The 13439-nt window shown below is 35.4% G+C and overlaps 1 pseudogene; it reads left to right on the top strand.

Moving 5' to 3' along the window:
* The first annotated feature begins 638 nt into the window (after nt 1-638).
* Nucleotides 639-2050, top strand: LOC149219275 (uncharacterized; annotated as a pseudogene).
* The last annotated feature ends 11389 nt before the right edge of the window (nt 2051-13439 follow it).

Below are 13439 nucleotides of genomic sequence, written 5' to 3'. Positions count from 1 at the left end.
TTCCGTTTGGATGGAGACCATTTTTGATTTAAAATACCCGCATTCGTAGGGAATGCATGTATCAGGAAGAAGCTTTGCTGGTCCCTTGGGTTACATCACCCAAGAACTGTTCTCCAATCTTATCCCTACGATTATTTCACCAAAGAAAGGTTCTCCAAAAAATCTTCCGTGTGGGGCTAGGTTGTGCTTAAACAATTGATCAGTAATCTGAACGCTCGTGTGATATTTATATACTTTGAATAATGATAGAAACAATTTTAATATTCACGATATTTGTGTAATTTAATTTTTTGATTGGTATAATATTTATATATTTTAAATATAAAGTAAATAAATGAATAAAATTTTAACAGGTATTAAAATTAGAAATAATTTATGGAATCATTCATTTTTTATTTTTATTATTTAATTTTATGAATTTAAGTTTTTGTAATCCATAAATTTCCGGAAAAAAATCACATAGAAAATATTTTATCTATTCGTTTAGAACTCACTAGTATCGACCCCATACTCTCTAGATGACTTTTTCCTGAAATTTTCATTAATTAGTTTAATTTTCTATTGTTCACATTAATAATAAACTTATTAATATAATCAAATAATAATGCAAAGTCTTTGCACGATGATATCGTCAACCACAGGGAGTCATAGGAAGCATCCGGTGGGTTTCGTTCCATTCCCCTTGTCTACAAAGAAGAAGTTTGGCCTGGCTTTTTCCACGCCTTTTCAATTTTTCACATAGGCTGTAGAGAAAGACCAAATAATTTCTGAGATCTGCGTACAGAGCAAAGGGAAGCAATGGATAGAGAACCAGAGGATCTACAGTTCGTCGGCATCGTGGGAATTGTTGGAGAGGCCTTCAAGATCCTTCGCTCCTTCGCTAAACTGCTAGGGGCTATCACGCTAACCCTTATTCTCCCCCTTTGTTTCGCAATTTTGGGGCACCAATTGGTCTCCAAATATCTGCTCAATGAAATACAGTGGAACGAAATGGCCGGCACCCCGGCCGGCCAGAGGACCATGAGGGAATTGGCCTGGGAATGGACGGAGCTCTTCGCTTTTCTAGCGGCCTATGAAGTCTTCGTTTTTACTTTCTCGTTGCTGTCCACTGCGGCAGTGGTGTATACCGTGGCTTCAATCTATACGGGAAAGGAAATTTCTTACGGGAGGGTTATGAGCATCGTTCCCAGGGTTTGGAAGCGCCTTATGGTAACTTTCCTCTGGTTTTTCGCCATAGGCTTTGCCTATTACGCGGCCGTCGTATTGGTCTTAGTCTTGCTCATAATCACCATGAATCTGGGCTATTTGAATACGGCGGTCTCTATTGTTTGCCTCATTCTTATAATCTCGGTCTTCTGCAGCGGGTATGCGTCATATCCGTGTTGGAGGACAAATACGGTCTGGGCGCCATGCGGAAGAGCAAGGATCTCATTAAGGGAAACCGGATTACGGGCTTGGTGCTAGACATTCTTTACATCATATTCGCCGGAATTATTGGATGGTTTTTCGAGTATGCTGTTCTTCACGGGCACAGCCATGGCGTCCGAGGTGCACGGAGAGGTGCGTATGGGACAGTCCTTGTTGGGTTCCTCTGTTTTGTTCACTTGATGGGGTTGTTGACACAGAGTGTGTTTTACTTTGTGTGCAAATCTTACCACCATGAGAGCATAGACAAATCTTCTTTGTCTGATCACCTGGAAGGTTACCTTGGCGACTATGAGCCTCTCAAGAGTAGCAACATCCAGATGGATGATCTACACGCCTCTGTATAGCCTTACCTGTAACTGTGTCTTGTTTATTGTAGAGATTAATGATATTATCATCTTGTGTTTGGCCTTTTCATTTGTCTGAAACAATCCTGCACTCTGCAGCCAATATCTAATTTAGGGTGCCTACTTTTATCTGTAACCCAGGGCGTGATTTTGATTTTTTTTGTAGTATAACTTTTACTCCAATTTAGTTTGTTTAGCGGTGTTCTGGACTTTATAGTGGAGTTCTGGACTTTATAGTGGAGGATTAGAAATAAACTAATATAGATATATTTTAAGTATGGATTTAGCATGTATGAAGATTGAACAAATTCTCAATTTTTTTAAATTGTAAAATTGGAAAAATAAATTGCATTTTTCTCATGGCTTAATAGATTTCAATAAATTTGTCCATATATAATTTTTCATTGTTTAGATTGTATTTTTGAATGCTATATAAAATACATAAATTTTTAAGTTCAAAAAAATATTTGTTAGATTTTAAAGAAAAGTGAAGAAAAACCAATCTTAAAAAGTCCCCACTTCCAATATTTTAACCATCAAAATTTATGTTTTTCAATGACTTTATATAATATATACATATTTTTTTTAACAATATATAATATTTACATAGTTAACATTAAAATATTTTAAAGAACATGTGTAGCTATGAACTACATTGCCCATGTGCGTTCATTGCCCATATTAATTTTTGTATTAAAATGAATATTTTGAAATATTATATATTAATTTTATATTAAAAATTCAATTCATTACACATCTTTCTTATTGTGAAAGGCTTCTTATTTCAACTTAAGGATGAGGTTCGGTTGACTTTTTTATTTTATTTTATTTTTTAACTAGTTGTCTTTTGGGAGACTTTTTGAAAGCTTTTAACAACATATAGTATTTAGATAGTTGACATTAAAATATTTCAAATAGCATGTGTAGCTATGAACTACATTGTCCACCTTGAAAAACTTTTTTCTTATTAATATATTTTTATCTTGCATATTAAAATTATTTCATACATGACCCACATTAATTTTTTTTATTAAAATGAATATTTTCAATTATTATATATTAATTTTATATTAAAAATTCAATACATTACACATTTTTCTCTTAATGCTGAAGGCTTCTTATTTCAACTTAGGGATGAGGGTATGTTGACTTTTTTATTTTTTTTGTAAGGATGAGGATCGGTTGACTTTTATATTTTATTTTTTTAAGGAGTTGCCTTTCATTTGAAAGCTTTTCTAGTGGGTTTTTCTAGCCTAATTTCTCTAAAATCCAACAGAAATTTATTGGAATCACAAGTTTAATGGGTAACCCCTACATAATTGAAGTGCATTGGGAGTTTTTCAGGGTGTTGAATCCATATATATAGTGAAAAAAAGAGTTTAAATAACACAAATCAATATTTCACCTCAAATGTTTCCACCGGATTCACGCCTTGAAACTCCAAAAAGTCACACTAAAGACAACTCCTTTTTTAATTGGCTACCTAGACTCCTTCTCAAGGGAATATTATCAACAATTGTAGTGTGTTATAGAGTTTGTTAGGTTGCATTGACTTTTAATAAATTTAAAAATTTAGATTCGTGCCATGTGGCTCCCTGCCCACCAATTTCCTAGGAATTTGAGATTATTCCAATTCTAATAAATTCCTCCATGAAAAATTTCTCATTATTATTTATAACATTCATTTCTATATAAACAAATTTTATTTAGCAAAATAGTCCATTACTTTTAATAAATTAAAAAAATTAGATTCATGCCACATGGCTCCCTGCCCACCATTTTTTTTAGGGATTTGAGATTATTCCAATTCGAATAAGTTACTCATTATTATTTATAACATTTATTTATATATAAGCAAATTTATTTAACAAAATGGTCGATTTTACAATAAGATGTGTAATTATTTTTTTTCTAAAGTTCAAGTGCACCGTAACTTTTTTATACATAGTTAATCAAATAAATGTGTGCACTTGTAAGATATTCTTCATATTGCGATACTATTTTTTGTTATATTTATGAAACTTTTGACTATATCAATGACATTAATATTTTTAATGTGGTTGTACTAATTATTCTCATTTGGAATCACTGGATATTGTTTATTTTAATTTTTTACCTTTTAATTTATTTTTCTTTAAGACATTGAATATGTTTTTATATATATTATTAAAATACTTTCTTTCAAACTTTTTTTTCTTTATACATAATTGATATAGATATAAATTAGCTAATATATATTTTCAAATAATTAATTTAAATCATATATTAAAATATTTAAATACAATATTAAATATTTTTAAAAATTATAAAAACTAAAAATTTTGGTTTTTTTTTTTTTAATAAATGCAGGTTCGAGTTCAATATAGAAAATATGTTATAATGTACCGTTCGACACAAAAAAAAAAAAAAATAACAATTTTCAAATTCAATATATTGAAAATTTATAGTTTCTGAATTGATTCTTAACCAACCAATATTGATGTTATAAGGTAATCTATTCAAACCGATACTTAGAATTATAACACAGAATCAAAAATTATTTAAAAAAAAAGATTACTAACCAGTGTTCCTGTAATACCGTTCTGCTATGGATCTGAAGAGACAACTACAATTGTCAATCGTTCACGATTTTCAAGGATTTTTAAAAGTAAACTAAATCTGATCAAAATTATTCTTAAAGTAATTTATTTTAACATGGATAACCAAAAAAAAAAAAAAAATTAACATGGATAACTGAAAAAGAAAAAAAAAGGAAAGAAAGAAAGAGACGTTTTCGTTCCAGATTGCAGGGCTGTTACAACTCTAAGATTTTTTTGTAATAAGGGATTATTAAAGATAAATTAGATTTGATAAAAATTATTTTTGAATTAATTTATTCAACATGGATGGATGATAATTGGTGTAAAAATTGTTTATGACATATAAGTTAAGCGCAACATCATATTGGTGTATGAGATTTTTTTGTTTGTGAGATAAGGGACCCATCTATAGTGTATAAGACCTTCTTGTTTGTGGGATAAGGGAGCTACCTTTGCCCAAAGAGGAAACACATGTTCTTAACCATTAGGCCCACTGAAGTTATATGTAGAAATAATTCTACATACATTTCACATTTATATATAGGGATATTCTTGTTTTTAATTTTATCGAAACTAAGATATATGCATAATATTTAAATATGATATACATACTAGAGTCACTGTCGGGAGTCAGTCCTCCCGACAGTTGACCAACTGCTCATCCCGGAAAAAGCACAGTTTTCATGAGCAGACCTTTTGCGAGACATCAATCCGCTCAGTTTAGAAACTGCATAGAGATGATTAGCAGGTGAGTCTGTCAGCCTTAGTGCAGTTTTTCTCACCAGCAGCTCCTAGCAACAGACTCCTAGTTCCCTCCAGGAATTGCGCAGTTTCTACTGCCAAGCACCCAATAGCTGATTGTTTGTTCCCCTTGGGAATTGCGTAGTTTCTACTACCAGTGACCAAGAAACCAACTGCCAGTTCCCTCTGGGAATTTCTTAGTTTTGACTCCCAGGATCCCAGCTAGTTCCTCCCAAAAACTGTGCAATTTCTATCCGTTGATCCTCCTTGCATCCCAACCTGTTCCTCCAGAGAATTGTGTAAATTTTGCCTTTCAGTCGCTGCTGCCCCCTCATTCCGGACACTACGTAGATTCTACCTACCTTGCCTTCCTACAACACAGATTGTCCCTCCCAAAATTTACGCAATTTTTACTTCTGGCCAAGCCAGACCTCGCAGAGAGTGACCGTCAGCTTTGATTTCCCATCTTCATCACTCAGTGACTCTTGCACAATTTTCATCAGTAGTGCCTGGAGCCATCATCTTGCTTCGCAACCTTGCTACCCCTCCCAGTCACCTGCATCCAAAATGATCATGTGTCATGGTAGAATAGGAGGTTTTTGGATTTGATGTCATCTTGTCATGAGTGACTGTAGGCACAGATACACTAAAAAACATGGCATGAAAATGAAAGGAATGAACGAAAGGAGCACATGCAGAAGCATAGGTTCACCAACGGACGAATGAACAATGTATGCAAAGAGATGTGCTCGCGAACGGATAATAATGTAAAGATGTGTTCGCGGACGGACGGACGAGGAAACATGCAAGATTTGCTCACAGACAAACGAACGGGCGAACATGCACCTTTCACGAACAGATGAGCCAAGTTGGGAATTTATCCCAACCAATTTGGGACTCACTCTCACCCTCTCCCCTTACAGTGAAAGAACCATTGAAACAAGTACACTAGCATTCACCAGGCACGCGAACCTCACTTCTTGAAGGCAAAGTAGACCACTCTCCTATGCTACAAGCAAGAGTTGAGGCAAATCCTTAAGACAATGGAAACCAGGCCATCATACCAGATGGGAATCCCATACCAAATGGTGTGAGGTCTAGTTGGGACTTCATACCGGGGTGATCCCCTAAATGTTGGTGGGTCCAGCACCGTCAACAGGATCCAACTGAGGAGCTGCCTCCAAACTTCCTAAAGTACGAAAGTAAAATTGATATTTCGTAAACAATGACACATTGATCCTCAAAAGAACCTACAGAGGCTAGGTCCTCCAAAAAATGTTCTTGATTAGCATATTTCCCATAAATATTAATAAATGAAATGGGAGAAACAAAGTTTTTATATAGAAAATTAACATATATGGCCGAGGGTAGGGGAGAAGAAACAATAGCCTTTAAATTTGAATTCCACCAAGTTATCAAACCCTTAGGAGACCTGTCTGAGTCAATGTGATAAAAAGACTAGTCCTTTAAAAACTCTTCAATTAAATGGTGCACGTTCATGCCAGAACACACAATTTCTTGTATCATTAAGATATCAAGTTTGGTGGAAGCTATCAATATTTTGAGGGTAGATCTTTTCTAGGCACCCCCAATGCCCCATGAATTATATGAGGGGATTATCACTAAGCACCCTTGGATAGGGATAACTTTATAAGGGCCCTAGCAATAGAAACTTGTTTACCTTCAAGAATTTCCCATTTGGATCTCTCCTTAGATTTGTGCAAAGTTGACTTCCTACCAGCAAGATAAAAAGTAGGAGGGTCCATCAGAAAGTGCTCATTGGAAGGAGAAATGATAGTCTGATTCTTTCTAGGCTAGAGAGCATAACTCCATTTTTTATCCCAAGGATAGGGAATGGAATAAGAGAGGGAAGGGGAGAGTGATATGGGTGGAAGAGGAATGAAAAGACAAAAGGATCCATATAGGAGCTGAGGAAATGCTATCTCAAATAAAGTATGCCAAAGGAGGGGAAGAAGAGGCACTACTAGGAGGGAGGGAGAAAATATTGAGAGAGAGTGGGGGGGGAAAGAAATTATGGAGGGAATAGGAGGCAATGAGTTGTCGACTGATTTCTTGACAGGAGGTATATATGTTGAAGAAATGCTCATACAGGGCTTGTAGGGATCCCCTAAAGAGCCTTACTGGCCTTTTCGTGAGAAGTGATATGCTCCATAGATAAATCCTGACCCACTCTAATAGGGCCCTAATAAGGGAAATATTTTGGAACGTGTTTGACTTCATGACAGTGATGAAACCTAAAAGGAATCCTCCAACAATCCACTTTTTGTACCTAAACTGATATTTCCAAGGAAATTTCCACATTAGTATTAATACCACTCCTAAAGGTATACACCTACTTAGATCTACACAATTGTACAATCCTCATTCTAATGCCACTCCTCTACCACACTCATGAAAGAACCCATTTTTTTTCTATTGATGGTATTAGATGCTGACAACGTGCATGGGATCTGCCCGATGTGATGTCCCAATTAGACCTCACACCATTTGGTGTACAAGTCCCATTCGACTATATGGTCCAACCACCGTTGTAAACGTTTCAGAGGTACACCTTGTTTATAACACATACAAAAGAGATCACAGACACCTCTTTTGGGAAGGAATTATGTAAGCTTTGTGTGACACGAAATATAAGATGTACAAGGAACTTCCATAACTGGTAAAGGGAAACGAGCCTCCAGTTAGTGAAGTAATAGTACTGTCCTAAGGGATACCCAGGAGCGAAGAGAAAGGATTGTTGATTTACCTGCAAATTAGTTCACAAGTTAAGCAACAATCATGAAAACATAACAACACTCATCCAACAGAATCCATATCTAAACAACGAAATAGTTCATTAATCTTAGTATGTGATTGAGCTAACATAAACCACAAACATAACAAGAATAGTCTTACTACATCCACAATAGATGCATGAAGAAGTTTTAGCTCATAGAACTTCTAATTATAAATGAAAGATTCCAAGTACACCGTTACATAGGTGAAACACAAGATCCATTAGTGGAACATGGAGCCACAACTTGCTTCTCCAAAGAATGAACTATCTCCTATGCACTACAAGAGAAGCCAAGAAAAGAATCTAATAATCCAAGCCATTTCCTTGAGTTATGAGGAGTTATCTATAATAAATGACAATGAATTTTGAGTTTCCTTACAACTCTTTAACTTTTTTGACCTGTGGGCTTCTATAAAACCTTTAACATTCTATACATGATCTTTTACATTCCACATATGTCTCATGGACATTGTTACATACAACTTATTATAAAAGACAAAATGCATGTAAGACAATGGCTATATGAGATGAAACTACTAATAGGACAAAATGTTATCAAATTGATAAGTCATTTACTTCATCATGGAGCTCATTGGTAGTGTATGTATTCCATGCTATGAACTTTGTAGAGATGAATTTGATCCGAACTGGAAAGTCCACTGCATACTGCACCTCCACCTCCAATATTTCTATCAATATGTTCTAGGTGCTTGATTGTACACTATTCCATAGCCATGATAGTTTCATGTGACCTTTGATAGGTGTTATGGAATATTGTAGAATAATGTCTTTGGTGATTTCCAAGACTTCTTGTTTTGATGCTTTCTTTATTTGTTCTATGTATTGCCTTATTTATTGAAAGAAGATTTCCCTACCTCTTATTTCTTCAAGTGATCCTATAGAAGCCATCCCATGTTTCTTTACTAGAGAGTCAAAACCATTGTGCATTCGACCATAGGCGAACATGGTGATAACCGACTATTCTCCAAGATGGACGTAGTTCTAATGATGGAGTCTCAGTTGTACTCTATCTATCTCTACGACAATCCTTTCCTTTCTAACCAACTGTTGCGAAACATATGGATATTTGACATCCCAATTCTAGAGTTGGTCAACAACTCTATTTGCCACTTTCAGGAGCTTTAATAATTCTTGTGCTTTCTTATGAATGCCAATAAGAGGCACCTTTAATTTTTGTAGAAGTATCATTTCATTATACAATTGCTCCATGGTATCCTCCATTGGTCCTAATTCCTCATATATGGTTGATTTCCATTCTGTCGTCTTGAAGCTGTGGGAAGATAATCACTAGTTTTCTGGAGTGAGATGTTTCACTTGTTGTTTTACTGCAACCAATTGTTTCCTTAGTCACACATTCTCATTCAGTAGATATTTGGAGTTTTCATAGTTTTGTTGTAGCAAAAGAAACATTAGACGCCATGATTGCTCGAGGATTCCTTCTAGTATTACCAGTTTTCACCTTTTTTGTGGACAGAGAGACTGGGTTCTAAGGATCATTTGGGAAGTATCTTCGACTTTACTGCATGATCCTTTTCTTGAGTCGAACAAGCATGACATTACACACATCCATGACCCTGTCTTTAGGTGGAGGTGTTATTCTAATTTAGTCAAATGGGATATGACCAAGTGTCAGAGGAGGTTCTGCCAGAGAACCTAGTTCATCATCTATTCGTTGGATGGTATCATATTCCTACAACACTTCCTCTATTTCTTGATTCAATTATTCTTCCTCCAACCTCTATGTTGCTTCCTCCTCTTATGACTTCATTTTCATTCTTCTTCTACTCTCCTTCTCTCCTCCTCTTCTTCTTCTTGCTATTTTTTGAGCAACTTTTCTTGCTTCCTCTACTCCTCTTCCTCTTGTTGCATCATTGCCTCTAATTCTCTCCTTTCTTGTTTAGCTTGAATAGCTCCCTTATTCAAAGGATAAACTTTCCATTTCCTACTACTTTCTCCTGTCGAATCATGCTTGATCCTTTACCTAGGAGCTACACCTTTTTCTTGATTAGTTTTTTGTGGTGCCTCCTGTACATGTATCTATTGAGTTGGTGTAACTGGGGGGAAAATGACCTCAATTCTTGGAAGTTAATTTCTTACTACATTGTACCAGTTCTTCACCTTCTCATATTTTGTAGTAGACATTGATTAATATCCCCAATTGAAACCAATCCTTTCACAACGTTTCCTGCACACTCTTCTGGGGTCATATCCATGAAAGTCCTTGACCTCAAAGTGCAAGCAGTCCAAGTCCTATACTTTTCCCTCTGCCGCCTTATGGATCTTTAGCTCATACAATCCAATCCTAAAAGGGAAAGTGGGCCATGGGAATTTCTTCCTTCTATGAAGGACTCTTGATAACCCTTTATTCAACTAATAAGCCACTTCTTGCAAGCCCAACTTATTAGTTACATATAGCAACATGATATGAGGATAAATATGACATCAAAAGCATGAGATGTACGTACCTTCATGCGTAGCAAACCAATCTGTGATATCATGTAGTTATTCCTTCTCCTGGCCTGTCATACAAGGAGGATAAATCTGTTGAAAATAGCAACAAGAAATGTTAAAAATAGAATCCAAAAATTCCAATTTAATTTGTTCTTGAATTAAATTGTCAGTTAAAATTGTAATTATTTTCTCATAGCAACTTGTAACTAAGTAAATTTGACTTAGTTAACTTAGGAATTTCGAGTTGGAAGTCATTTGGAAGTCATGTGTATGTTCTCCCTAATTTTTAGGTGTCTAGGATGAGTTTCATTTTGAGTTGTAATTATATAACTCAGTTTACTGAATTATGTTCAGTTAAATTGGTTTTAAATGTTTGTGGAACTAATAAAGTATCAACAATCAATTGGTGCACTAGTCCATCCACAAGTTTCACTCAAGTTAGCTGAATATTCCCTCATCAGAAACCCACGCATGTCGATTCTAAGAAATACCTAGTTGAGACTAGACTGCAAAGACAATGTACTATCAGTGGTGTGATTTACTGAGTTGTATATATCATGCATGCAATCAGATAAGGACCTATGTTTGGATTGCGCTATTTTGGAAGCATTAATTCCATTTAAATATGGGCTATTCATCCTAGGAATTACACAAGATATTAGGGGCTTGGAGAGCTGTTGAATAGGCTAATTGTTTGCCAAGAGCTAGCTTATGAATTGAGAGGGTTGAGCATACTTGTATGGAATTGTTCTAGTGAGAACAAGCTTCGTATATTCACTCATATTTATGATATATGCAGTACAGATAGAAGATTTTTAGCAGTGGATTTCCCTAGATACATCTTGTGTTATGTGCCATTGATTTATTTTCTTCTTGTTCATATTGTTTTCATCAATCTATTGGCTTTCGCTACTTGAAAGTAGAAGTAGATTCTTGCCCTGCTCTTTAGTATATTGCATGAGCTTGTGAATCTACAAGAAAATCTACACAATCTCATATATCGTATGGAATATGACTGCGAAGAAATGCTCTACTAACCTATCATATGAAACTTTGAAACTCAAATATGAGAACACCATATAGTGGAAGTAATTTGGAAACTTATCCTGTGGGTTCTAGTTCCAATACATTCATCGGAATGCATATCACGCACATATCCCATCTAATAAAAATGCAAACATGTAGAACTCTATTGCCTATTTTGACCTAAAATATGCTTTTTCCTACCTAACGTGACACCGCAACTCAAAAGAAAGTATAGTTGCCCAATTGAAGACCTTTCTATAGGTGACCACCATGTTGAGCATATATATCCAATTCTTTTCAAATAATTTAGCATTCTTTCACCCATGTAGCCTGCAACACATAAAAATGAGATAATGATACACATTTCTCAGAATCCTGGTTTGGTGAATTGCAGATCAAGAGTGTCGAAACTTAGCAGGCTCTCAACACCAAGTTTTAATAATATCAATTGTATCAAGATCAACCCATCTCGTGTAAAATTTGTTACTCGCATACTCCGTGGGATTTTACATCTTATAATAGGTATGCATGTCTTCTCCATAATAGGTGGTGAGATGACGATCAATTTCACTACGAAGCACCAAATCATAATCATCCATGTCTTTAAGAATCCATTCAATCCCTTATGCACGAGGAATGACTAGAAATATACATGCAATCTTGTGTATCCTAGATGACTTGATATTAATGTATAGCTCCAAATCTTCCAAGTTTTGATAGATTTCTTTTTGCATAAATGTGTATTTGATGTCTTTCCACGTGACCTCAGTAGAATTATCTATGAAGCACTATCTATCTACAAAAATGGGAACTGCAGGCTTTGTAACTTCTACTACTTCAGGGCTTGCTTCTGAAGCTTCTTTGGAGGTCACTTAAGGTGTAGCGGGAGGCATTGTTCCAACACATGATGAAAGAGTAATGATACTAGTAGCTTGAACAACTTTATGCAGAAGTCAATGCTCTGGGATTGGGAAATCATTCTTTGTGATTTCATTGAGACTAGTGTTGTGTTCCTGTGTTGGTTGACTAGTGAAGGCTCAGTGGATATTTAATTCACTTAGTGCTTGCTGAGTAGGCTAATAAACCTCTAAGTGCTTGTTCAAAAATTTGATAAACCACTTAGAGCTTGTTGAATGAGCTTATAAACAATTAGGCATGAGGCGAGTTGAGCCATGGTGGTGCTTGCTAAAAAGGGATGACAAACTACAAAGTGCTTGTAGAGGAAGATGATAAACCACTTAGTTATTTCCATATAAGATGAGAAACCACTTGGATAGTGAACTCAAGACTCCTACAATTCTTGCCTTGAAACTCAAACTAATAAACCACCTATATAGTGTATTCATTCTCCTAGAACTGAGGATAACCTCAACTATGCCTTGGGTGAATCCTTGTGATTTATTTTAATGATGAAGAGTGTCATTGGCCCACCGCCAAAGAGTAGTTGATAAACCACCTAGACAATGGAATCCTCCTCTTCCTTATTTTTTTAACTAAATCTCGGTGGGAAATTCCCTTGAGAAAATCACTCCTCAGACTCTGAATCCAATTGGTGGTCAACTGCAAGAAATATTGTAGTGTATCTAGCTTATGGTTGGGTGGAGGGTTGAGCTCTCTCCTTTAGTTGCCAACCATTCAAGTTAAACAGATACGTATATTTACTTGTGCCCATTTATACTATGGATGATGAAGAAGGTCTGATATGTGATACATAAGTGTATAGATTAGCATTACCTATGGAATGTTGTTAAGATCTTTGTACGTTCATGGTGAATTCTTTCCTTTATATGCATTCACGGTTATGTTGAAGTTATGGACCATGTGTTGATGTTAACTTTATGAAGTACACAACTATTCACATGAATATGCATGGTTTCTTAATGTCTCTTAATTAATATGTTATGGCATGTCATTTCAATTGTTTTATATGTTATGAATATCATGGCTCACAACTTTGTTTAAGACGATATGCTTTTTTAATGGAGACTTAGCCATAGCCACTTGATTCAAGAACAATAAGAGAATTTTATAGTTATGTATGCATGTATAATG

The sequence above is a fragment of the Pinus tabuliformis genome, chromosome Q, assembly GCF_031772625.1.
Source record: "Pinus tabuliformis cultivar Carrire ecotype Pingquan chromosome Q, CPIR1, whole genome shotgun sequence".
Lineage (NCBI taxonomy): Eukaryota > Viridiplantae > Streptophyta > Pinopsida > Pinales > Pinaceae > Pinus > Pinus tabuliformis.
This window is presented reverse-complemented; position numbering and strand designations above follow the sequence as displayed.